General features: G+C 40.7%; 1 protein-coding gene across 4 annotated transcripts in view; it reads right to left on the bottom strand.

The window, feature by feature from the left end:
- Positions 1–12962, bottom strand: part of hapln2 (hyaluronan and proteoglycan link protein 2) — a 79422-nt gene that overhangs the window by 40960 nt on the left and 25500 nt on the right. Inside the window, exon 1 of one of the 4 annotated variants that reach the window (XM_084335887.1) lies at positions 8206–8272. The exons of the other annotated variants lie outside the window; for them this stretch is intronic. The gene's annotated coding sequence lies outside the window, so the exon portion shown is untranslated. Of the gene's footprint in view, positions 1–8205; positions 8273–12962 lie in introns of those variants that run through there. 4 annotated transcript variants of the gene reach the window in all.

Below are 12962 nucleotides of genomic sequence, written 5' to 3'. Positions count from 1 at the left end.
AACGAAATCTTACAGCTGCTTGCCCATGATATTCAGCGACAAATTAGAGGCAAAGCATCCAAAAGCCCAATATTTGGCTTGAGCGCTGACGGAACCACTGATGTCACTCACTGGAAAAGAACAATTCTCGTGTAATATACAGTTAGCCGATGACAACTTGGAAGCTCAGAACTTCTTTTGGGGTTTTTACAATGCCCGGCCCAGACACAACAGCCGAGACGCTGTTTTTGTGTATAAAATACTTTTACGCCTCGACCTGCCCATGGAGAGGCTGATAGGATACTGTTTTGACGGGGCCAGCAACATGTCTGGGGGGTACAGGCTAGACCAGGGGTTCCCAAACTTTCAGGCCGCGACCCAAAAAAAACGGTGTCAGAGAGCCGCGACCCCCACTATTATAGGAGGTAAAAAAAATTATTTTAAATGGAAATGTATGGTTGAAACATGCAAACGTTCAAACGCACACACACTAATAAGCATTGGAGGCTTTTAACCAGGGCCGGACTGGGGAAATCATTCAGGCCAGGAAATATAGCCCCAGTCAGGCCACTTTTTAAGCAGGGGGTCTGGGGGTCCCCCACCAGGAATTTCTTTGTTACAAAGACTTAATTTCCTGCATTCTGGTGCAGGCATTTTTTTATTTGTACCCTTTAAATGCCAGTGTTTGTGATGGCATCACAACTTATTGTTAAAAAACAGGCTAGCATATGTATGATTAGCAACAACACAGATTTTTATGGATTTTCAGTTTTTTGTAATTGATAAATACAATATTTTATTCAACTTCAGCCCTGATCATAACACCACATATTCATTTTATAATTCTAACCCTTTAAATGCCAGTGTGTGTGATGGCATATATTTGCAATATATCAAATGCAAAGTACATTTTTCTGGGGGGGATTATTACAGGCTAGCATGTGTCAATGATTAGCAGTTTTTCGTAAGGATCCCGCCTCCACCAATCACATGCGGCTCCCTTTGTGTGTGTGTGTGAGAGCAAGAGAGAGAGAGAGAGAGATAGTTCTCCAACTTGTGTGAGTTGCAGTGATCTCCTGGTTGTTCCCCACCTAGGTTATCTAACTATTGCGCTGGTGCAAATAGAAACACTGGCCTGGCCTGCTTCTAAGTTCAGTGGCCTGACCCCCCAGCACCCCCTGCCGTTTTATAGTTCCCGCGTGCCTGGTTGGAACTATAAAACGGCAGGGGGTGCTGGGGGGTCGCCAGATGATAATTTTTTTTTTTTTGGCGGTCAGGCCACTGAACTTAGAAGCAGGCCAGGCCAGTGTTTCTAGTTGCACCAGCGCAATAGTTAGATAACCTAGGTGGGGAACAACCAGGAGATCACTGCAACTCACACAAGTTGGAGAACTATCTCTCTCTCTCTCTTGCTCTCACACACACACACAAAGGGAGCCGCATGTGATTGGTGGAGACGGGATCCTTACGAAAAACTGCTAATCATTGACACATGCTAGCCTGTAATAATCCCCCCCAGAAAAATGTACTTTGCATTTGATATATTGCAAATATATGCCATCACACACACTGGCATTTAAAGGGTTAGAATTATAAAAAGAATATGTGGTGTTATGATCAGGGCTGAAGTTGAATAAAATATTGTATTTATCAATTACAAAAAACTGAAAATCCATACAAATCTGTGTTGTTGCTAATCATACATATGCTAGCCTGTTTTTTAACAATAATTTGTGATGCCATCACAAACACTGGCATTTAAAGGGTACAAATAAAAAAAATGCCTGCACCAGAATGCAGGAAATGAAGTCTTTGTAACAAAAAAAAAATCCTGGTGGGGGACCCCCAGACCCCCTGCTTAAAAAGGCCTGACTGGGGCTATATTTCCTGGCCTGAATGATTTCCCCAGTCCGGCCCTGGTTAAAAGCCTCCAATGCTTATTAGTGTGTGTGCGTTTGAACGTTTGCATGTTTCAACCATACATTTCCATTTAAAATATTTTTTTTACCTCCTATAATAGTGGGGGTCGCGGCTCTCTGACACCGTTTTTTTAGGGTCGCGGCCTGAAAAGTTTGGGAACCCCTGGTCTAGCCTGTACCCCCCAGACATGTTGCTGGCCCCGTCAAAACAGTATCCTATCAGCCTCTCCATGGGCAGGTCGAGGCGTAAAAGTATTTTATACACAAAAACAGCGTCTCGGCTGTTGTGTCTGGGCCGGGCATTGTAAAAACCCCAAAAGAAGTTCTGAGCTTCCAAGTTGTCATCGGCGAACTGTATATTACACGAGAATTGTTCTTTTCCAGTGAGTGACATCAGTGGTTCCGTCAGCGCTCAAGCCAAAGAATGGGCTTTTGGATGCTTTGCCTCTAATTTGTCGCTGAATATCATGGGCAAACAGCTGTAAGATTTCGTTTTGGATGTTGTTGGACATCCAGTTGTCTCTCTTTTGGAGCCAATTCTTCAACTCGGGATCAAACTCGGTGCGCACTCTTTCCATCATGAGCTGCCATAACACCCCATCCCTATTTGCATCACCCCTCAGTGGAAGCCCCTGGCGCCCGAGGGGGGTATAGGGGAACAGACTCAGTTAACTCTTCAATACCTGATGCTGAGGCTGAACCTGTCGTCTCTGTCTCTCTCTGACGTTTATCAGATTTAGTGGGACTGTCACTGGGACCGGCGGGACGTTTAGAAAATAAATCTGATATTTTTCTTTTCTGCGAGTGAGACATTCTGTGCTAGCAAAGTCTGACTACTAGCTCAAATCGACTGACTGCGCAAGCACTGTATCACAGTAGCTCAATGGTTCGTGGCGCGTGGGAAGGGCGGGAAACGGGAGGTGAATACAATTAGTTGTTTCACCTGTCATTCAATCAGTCTGTGACAGTCTGTCATCACTCGAAAATCTACTCGGTTTTACACGTATGATTGTGTACATACAGTAGTGTAATGAATGAATGAAAACTTTATTTAACAGATTGGAGAATGGCTACAATACAGTACGGCTCAATACACACAATATTAAAATGGTGAAGTGCTTTGAGCAGGATAAACTTACAATATACAGTGTTACAGTTATACAGTTACAGTATATACAAATATATAAATACTGTCATAAAAAAAACATAATTATTTTTTTCTTTTGCAATAATTGAGAGGGGGTGCTGCAGCCCCCCCCCCCCCCCCCCCCCCCCGCACCCCCCCTTCCAACGTCCCTGTCAATGTTACAAAAACATGAATCTGGCTAACAAGCACCAGGACCACCTGTGAGTGTGCATGGTGGACCACCCAGGGTTGGAACCGGTCTGCCTCAACTAGGGATGTCCGATATTATCGGCCTACCGATATTATCGGCCGATATCGGCATTCAAATGTGATATCGGAAAATACTGGTATTGGTTTTAAAAAAATAAAATAAAAGAATTATTTCAATTTTTTTTACATTTCTATAGCCTTTATTTACCCAGGCAAACAAGTAAGAACAAATTCTGATTTAATTTATTGTCAAAAATATGTATAATGTTGTGTTAATTCCACAACAAGAGATATGTAATATTAATTACCTGAAATTATTCCATTTTGGGGGGGGGGGGGAACCCTGCATATATCGGTATCGGTTGATATCGGTTGATATCGGTATCGGAAATTAAGAGTTGGACAATATCGGTATATCGGTATCGGTAAAAAAGCCAATATCGAGCATCCCTAGCCTCAACCCATATTTGCTACAAAATGCAAATAATATATACAGGGCAGATTATGGGCGTCTGCCAATCAGGGGCATAAACAAGTAATTATTTCTATATACAAATTTGATACGTATCAGAAAATCACAGCTGCTGTATAATGCATTTGAATACTGTGTTGTGCATGAAGGAATAATGCAGCTGTAAAGTCACACTGTGCTGTACAACTCTGGACTCTGAACTGCTCAAAACCCACCTTTTCAACTTGGCCTTTAACCCCTAATTTCTCACTCTATATGTATATGTAGATGTTGTGTCTGTCCACTATGTTTGTTAATTTGTCATCTCTCCCCCCCCCCCCCCCCCCTATGTAAAGCGACCTTGGGTCTTATGAAAGGCGCTATATAAAACAAAGTTATTATTATTATTATTATTATTATTATTATTATTATTATTATTATTATTATTATTATTATTATTATTATTATTATTATTATTATTATTATTATTATTATTATTATTATTATTATTATTATTATTATTATTATTATTATTATTATTATTATTATTATTATTATTATTATTATTATTATTATTATTATTATTATTATTATTATTATTATTATTATTATATAAAAATATCCCCCCCCCCCCCCCCAAACACACACAAGGAACATTCATTCACAATACACACAAGCAGGTCTACATAGAGACACCGAAGCAGGCACCCATGCCATACGATTCTGTCGGGTCCTGAAGACTTGGTACAGCTCCCTTCTTTAGAAACAGCTTGGAAACCACCCCAGCATTATAAAGTGCTTGATTCTCAACGTCGTCGTTGCAAAAATGTGCGGTACACACACCCAAGTATGACAAGTTGGGACAGCAGTTGGAGGGTCTCCAAAACCTAACTTGGCCCATTGCTGGCGAAGCATGATCATCAGGAAAAGTGTGCAAAGACGTATTAGCAGCTTGGAAGCCAGGAACAGCACATGTCCTGCATGTTTTGCTCATACTTTTTACGTTAGGCTAACTCACTGCACTTCCTTGCGGTCTGCACTAAATAATGGTTGATTGTGGGCGGTGGCTACAACCACAGAGGGGGCTGAGATATGCAGATCAGCAGCACCTACTTACGTCAGTGAGCGAGTCAATTCTGAATGGCTTGGTTCAGTGGGGGAGGTTCTTGTCTGAGCTGAACTGAAGAAACGGGACTAGCTAGATATTTCACATCTAGTCAGTGTTGGTACAACTCCACATTGCTAGAAAACAATGCAAAAAACACTGGAAAAGGCCATTTATAAGATATGGGACCTTTAAGGGTGCAATTAGCACCGCGCAATCCATTCTTTGTTGATTCTGCCCTGGGTCTCTCTTTGTTTGTGTTTATAGAGAAGTTGCTACTACAGATTACAATGACCTCACAGTCAGCTCTGTACATGTCATCAGGCCAGAGATTTAACCCTAAACTACTGCACATGCTCCAGCTTCCTGCTTTACAAAGGACTATGCTGAGGTGAAAGGGCAGTTACACACGGAGGGGAGGGGCTGAGCGTCTACTTCTGGTTACTCCTTACCTGGCAAGAAATAGAGAAGCTGATCAAGAGAGATAATGGAGGTATCATGAAATTCAAATGACCCGCTTGTTGTAATTCTTCTAAATTGAGTGAGGGTAGAGCTATGTGTCATCATGACATATAGCTCTACCAAATGATCACCTTCCACTGCCAATATCTCTGAGCAGAGATCACTTTGGCCATGTAGAAATAATTAATCAGTTATGCCTCAATCTGGTAAATGAGTTTAATGGAATGGAATTTCCTTTAATGTGTGGCTGCCTGCCTCCATTAATGATGTCATCAGAAAGTGTCCATTGTATTAGCTAGCATTAGCTAACATTTGTACTTGTACGTTTGTACTGGTCAGTTCAGGACCAGGACCGTGTACTTGTACTTTCATCAAGGTAACAGTACTTTTACTATGGTAGGATATTTGTGTACTCTTTCCATCTCTGGTTAGCAGTAACATTTGCTGACGCAGCTCTAATTTTTGGTAGGCTGATCATGGGAAACATTTGTATTCATGTATTCATTTCTGTGCCTCTCTGTGGTCATGTTGAATCATGTTTTATTTTGATAATGCATTTTATTGCTCCCAAAGATTATAACTGTGTCAGCAAATGTTACTGCTAACCAGATGTGGAAAGAGTACACAAATATCCTACCCAAGTAAAAGTAGTGTTACCTTGATGAAAGTACACTGGTGTAGAAATCTACTAAACTAGACTTTACTAGATAAAAGTAAAAAGTGTATAATAATAATAATAATAATAATAATAATAATAATAATAATAATAATAATAATAATAATAATAATAATAATATAATAATGCAAGACCTGTTCAGAGGTCTTTAATTGGCATGCAGTGTGTGTATGTATGTGTGTGTTTTATTAAATACACGTTTACAAAACCTTAAAATGCATTAATCAAAATAAATCGTGATTCAACATGACCACAGAGAGGCACAGAAATTAATACATGAATACAAATGTTTCCTATGATCAGCCTTTAGGCATGAGCATGTTGCTGCTTGAGGCAAAGACGGGAATGTTCATAACTAACGTATGAATACAGGTTGATGTAGGCAGGTTAGTTAGTCCCAGACTCCCAGTCATAACTAACGTATGAATACAGGTTGATGTAGCAGGTTAGTTAGTCCCAGTCATAACTAACGTATGAATACAGGTTGATGTAGCAGGTCCGTTTAGTCCCAGTCATAACGTATGAATACAGGTTGATGTAGCAGGTTAGTTTAGTCCCAGTCATAACTAACGTATGAATACAGGTTCATGTAGCAGGTTAGTGTGGTAGTTTTTAATGAACATAGATCATAACTGGTGGTTCAGATCAAACTAATGTGTTTTAGTAGAAGCATGTCAAGATTGTGTGTGTATTGTAACAGACGGGGGAAGCACCACAGGAGGTCGTTTGCATATAGGCCCTGGCAGCTGAAGAAACAATAGATCAAAGGTTGTTAAACGGGTTCTGTGACTGATTATAGGAACAGGAAGCTGACACCTTATGCCTCAGGGTTACTGCAGCTGGCAGGGGAGGGGCAAACGTCTCCATTCTCTGTAATGACTATTAGTATGATTAAATTAATTTAATATGAACTATAGAAAACCCTGTTTTATTGAGGACATAATCTTGAATCTAATGATATAATGTAGGCCAGGTTTATGGCTGGGAATCACAGAGTAAGAAATAAGTAAGGAACACATGTGACCACCTGGCTTGCTAATACTAAGTACATCTTCAAATGTCTGGTAACACACTTAGATTAGTTTGATATGAAGTACAATTAGGCCTGTTTACATTGTGGTAATAATTCTGAATTCATACTACACTGTATAAAAACATATTATTAATGAACGCTAAAGTATAAACTGTATAAAAGCATATTATTAATGAAACTGTATAGAAGATATTGATGTAAGCTAAAAGAATGATTAGACCTGGTAGCAATTCATTGAAAGTCAGCAGACTTTGTGGTACAGATTTAAATCCCTTGTAGAAGAAGATTAGTTTCACTTAAGGTGAAACTAGTCTTAATGATAACAGAATGTGTACAAGATAATGTGTTTAAGTATGATATCTCTGGGTTCATGTAATTAAGGGTAATTCAAATATATATAGTATGAAATGAAATTAGGTTGTTAGATGGTGGCTGTTCTTTGACTGTAGAACAAAGGAAGGTTCAGTTGGCTGTGTAAGGACAACCCCCTGTTTCAAATCCAAACGTAGCAGGCCTGGGATTGGAGGAAAGGATTTGATGATGTCATTTTTGATGACATCACGCAGAAGGCTCTAGGTTTGGGATATAAGCTGGGGTGGGGGAACGGTGAGAAAAGACTCTGAGAAACCAACTCACCGACGAGGAAACCACACCCATCTCTACACACAGGAGCAGACGGCGGCGGAAGCAGAGGAGGATCAACGGACAGAGAACATTTTGGAGGGAGAAAGAGAACTTTTGCTTTGTTCACTAGCAAGGGAACAGAGCTCATCAACAACTTATCAACTATCATTCTTTAATCTGATTTCTTAGATAGGGCGAGCGGCATAGTGCTCCGGTACCTTGAATCTTTTATAGTGTTCTTTATTGTAATTTGTATACAACTCTTAACTTTGATTAAACAGCTGCTGTTATATACCCGCTTCTCCTTTCCATTCCTCCTGCTGCACCGCTGATCGTCAAACAAAGACCTTCAAGTCTTTGTTTAAAGTATTTTCCAGGGCTTTAAAGGTTTTGAATCACAACGCAGAGCAGATTAGATTAGGTTCTGATACATATCAGAACAGTTTAGCTCGGGAAAATACTACATTAGTTTAGTCCCAGTCATAACTAACCTATGAATACAGGTTGATGTAGGCAGGTTAGTTGCAAGTGGGTAAATCCCAAGTAACATTTTTAGTAGAGAGCTCACATGAAAAGATCATGCATAATGAGCGAGTGTGGGTGAAGGGTCCGGGTCTCACCAAATTTTTTAGAATCCATGCTTTCTGGCTTGTCTGTCTCCATCTATTTCTCTCACTCATGCCAGGCCAGCTTGTTGTTCTCCTCATTACACACACACACACACACACACACACACACACACACACACACACACACACACACACACACACACACACACACACACACACACACACACACACACACACACACACACACACACACACACACACACACACACACACACACACACACACACACACACACACACACACACACACACACACACACACATTGATTGGTTGATTGATTGATTGATTGAAAACTTTATTAACAGATTGCAGAATGAGTACAATACAGTACAGCTCAATACACACAATTGTTAAGGGGATGCAGACCAGAGAAATACTTTTGTCTTGTTTACATCAGGGTCCCCCATTTTCAATTCATCAGGACATATATGACATACATGACATACAGATAGACAGTACTGCTACATCTATACATTTATGACATACCAGATTGTCAAATACAGTACTGTTTGTGATACAAAAAGAGTCCAGAAAAGGGAGTATATACATTTGACGTGAAAACTGTACATTGGAGGAGGTTGGGTGGGGGGGGGGGGGGGGGGGGGGGGGGGTTGGGGGTTGGGTAGGAGGGGTTGGGGGGGGAAACACTGTACAACTGTACAAGCAAAACTGTATATTGGAATATTGACAACCATACTATAGTATATACATTTGACGTAAAAACTGTACATAGGAGGAGGTTGGGTGGGGTTGTGTGGGGGGGGGGGGGTGGTAGGGAGGGGTTGGGGGGGGGGGGGGGGGGAATATTGACAACCATACTAGGTAATTTACATTGGAGGGGGTTGGGGGGGGGGGGGGGGAAACACTGTACAAACAAGCAAAACTGTACATTGGAATATTGACAAAACCATACTAGGTAATTTACTGTACATTGGAGGGGGTTGGGTTAGGACATTTACAGGGGCCAGTTTCGAATTGCAGTCTCCCGTAGGTGTTCCTTGAGAGTGGTTTTGAAAGTGGGTAGTGATTCACATTCCTTTACAGCTTTGGGTAGGGCGTTCCACATTGATGTGGCATAATTGCGAAACGTGTTTAGTCCCTTGTTTGAGCCAAATCTGGGTTTAACATGATTTGTGGAGCTCCCTCTGGTGTTGTGATCGTGGTATTCACTGACCTTTGGGAAGTATTTTGACATGTACATGGGTACCTTGGTCGTGTAGTGTATCTTGTAGACCAGGCCCATTGCAAATTGCTGTACTCTGTCGTCTACTCTAAGCCATCCTAGGTTGTCAAAGTGGGCAGGGGTGAGGTGGGTTCTAGGAGTAAGGTCAAGCAGTAGTCTGACCAGTTTGTTTTGAGATGTTTGTAATTTTGTTTTTAGCGCCTTTGAGGTGCTTTGGTACCATGAGGTGCAAGCATAGTCGTAGTACCCTTGAATGAGTGCTCCTGCCAGGGTCTTCAGGGTATTCTTGTCTACCAGAGAGGAGATCCGGTACAAGAATCGAGTTCGTTGGTTGACTTTTTTTTATTACATTGGATGCCATTTTGTCATAGGAGAGATTAGCCTCTAGGCTGTGTAGTTACATCTGCATTATGCTGTCAGAACAGTATGTTTGTAGATTAAGTCACTAGTGTTAGATTAATCTCTTAAAAACCCTAGCCATGATTTTCTGAAAATTCGCCTAAAAATACATACCTAAGTAAATTGAAGATTGCTCCATTCTACAAGGTCCATTTGCATGTTCTTGGTATCTAGGGACATCTATGGTTCTCAGGGAATGTATTCCAAGTGTAATACAGAAATATTGTGTCTGTTACTAGGCTTGAGTAAATTGTAATGAACCCAAGGAGAATATCTTTTCCATTTTTGACGGTGAATAACACCATGCAAAAATGTACCAGACATGAGAAATTGCCACTGAGCTCATTCAGCACCTTCTTGAGATCAAGTGTACAACAAATCTAAGCAAATTAATAAAGGGCAGATGATTTACAGGAGATACAGTACTGAATTCTGCCATCCGGACACATGCAATTTAAAATATGATTATAAAATATAGAATATCAGGCCTATAAATTACCGTATTATGGCCAAGTCACACATCTATGGATCGGGCGAAATCGCCCCTTTCCAATGGCAGAGTTCAATCTGGATTTAGTATCACCAGTATCAAAAACCATGAATGAAATCTACTGTAAGTACAGTTAATCTTTTATAATGTAAATTGCTCCGCCATTTTTCATCAGATTGCAATGCCTTTGGTAACACTTTATAATAATGCTCAGTTATAAGACCTTTATACGGTATTTGTAGATAATGAACTAATCATGAACAAACCATTTATATACATTCGTAAATTATTATTAAATCATTTATAACTATATTTGTATAACATTTACAAATTAGTTATTTATAACTCATTATCAACATTGTTTGTACTTGATTTGTTCATCATTAAATAATGTTTGATTTGTTAAGACATTCATAAAACATCTATAAATCATTTGCAGATGCTATTGTGTGCCCTAATCTGAAGTGAAGCCTATTCATCATTAACACTTTCAGTGCCACGCACCTAGACATCTGTAGCATCTGCCCTGTCCTGACTTGCTTATCAATGACTTGTTTACAGTCAACACACACACACACACACACACACACACACACACACACACACACACACACACACACACACACACACACACACACACACACACACACACACACACACACACACACACACACACACACACACACACACACACACACACACACACACACACAATTGATTGATTGATTGATTGATTGATTGATTGAAAACTTTATTAATAGATTGCAGAATGGGTAGTACAGTACAGCTCAATACACACAATTGTTAAGGGGATGCAGACCAGAGAAAGACTTTCATCTTGTTTACATCAGGGTCCCCCATTTTCAATTCAGAATGACATTTATGACATACACAACATATAGATATACCTAATCATGACATTTAAGACATACAGATATACACTCTTTGTAGTGCAAATAAAACAAAAAAACAGATGTGTTGTGTGTGTCTCTCACTCTCTTTCTGTATCTCTCTAGTTCTCTCTCTCTCTCTCTGAGCACCTGAAGACTGTGCTATTAAACCAGGAAGTCCAGCACTATGTTGATAAGGCTGTCAGCAGTAGACTAGAGCCTCCACTACTGTATAGTGCCCTGCGCTGCAACACAACAAACACAAGTGCGAACAAAAAACGCTCATGGACCCGTCTCTCGTTGACTGGCTCGCTTGTGTTGTTCGTTGGATTCCTTTTGGATTATTTGGGCTCGCCAAACAAACTATCAAAATGTACACCGACCTGCGGACCGCAGTCTCTCGTTGACTGACTCCCTTGTGTTTTTGTTGTGTGTCTGACTATGCATGCTTTCTAACACCCACCCAACTTTACCTCTGATTGGCTTGCCATGAAATTGTACCAGTGGCGGCTGCTGACCAAATTTTTTGGTGAAGCACAAATTATTATATTATATTATATTTATAAAACATCCCCCAATGTGTGTGTCAGTAGTGGCTGGTGAGTTAAAAAATTGGGGAGGACGGGAGATAATAAAGAAGTACAGACACAGTGTGGTTATGAAGACAGCAGACAGACACTACAGTTAAAGACAACAGGCACTAGTAATAAATAGGGATGGGAATTGATAGGATTTTATCGATACAATTCCATTATCGATTCTGCTTATCGATCCGATTCTTTATCGATTCCCTTATCGATTCCTGATCAATTTATAATTTTAATAAATAAATTGGAAATGCAACAGAACTAAGCTGGTTAGAATAACAACATGCAACTTGACATTTCTGATTGTCATTTATTCTTCTTCTTCTTTCGTGTAACGTCAGAGGTCCAACTCCGTATCTTGTAGCCATGCCCTTAACTCTGGTCCCACATCAAAGAGGCTAGCTTCCGAGGGTGGTTTGTATAGGGGGCAGATGGTCAGGATGTGGTCAACAGTCTGCTCAGGGTCTCCACACTCACATGCAGCGCTGTCTGCCAGGCCCCACTTCTTTAATGATGCTTTAAAGCGACCAACCCCAGATCTTAAACGGTTCAGCAGAACCCATTGCCGGCGTGGAAGATCGTCTCCTGTGGCGCCATCTCCTGGATCCCAGATGTAGTGGTGGATACGGGTTGGCCCAGTGCTCTCCCACTCTCTCTTCCAGGCTGCCGCCAGCCATCCATTTCTGGATAGGTCCTCAGTGGTGGAACGGAGCATCTCTTGTGCCACCTTGTTGTAGGGGTGGCGGGACTTGAGTCTGCTCATAGGTGCTGTTGTTGTTGTGGTGTTGTGTAGGATGTGCCAGTCATGCTTAACTATAGCCTACACTTAAATAAAATAATGTATTTGAGATTCTCTTAAAAAAATAAATCTTTTTATTCTTAAACTAATTTAATCTATTGAATAACGACCTGTTGAATGTAACTACAGTTCAATATCTTAAACTAATTTAATCTATTGAACCGTAGTTGCATTCAACAGGTCGTTATTCCTCTGACTCCTCTGTCTCACACACACACACACACACACACACACACACACACACACACACACACACACACACACACACACACACACACACACACACACACACACACACACACACACACACACACACACACACACACACACACACACACACACACACACACACACACACACACACACACACACACACACACACACACACACACACACACAC

This window comes from Notolepis coatsorum, assembly GCF_963971535.1.
Source record: "Notolepis coatsorum genome assembly, chromosome: 19".
Taxonomy (NCBI): domain Eukaryota; kingdom Metazoa; phylum Chordata; class Actinopteri; order Aulopiformes; family Paralepididae; genus Notolepis; species Notolepis coatsorum.
This window is presented reverse-complemented; position numbering and strand designations above follow the sequence as displayed.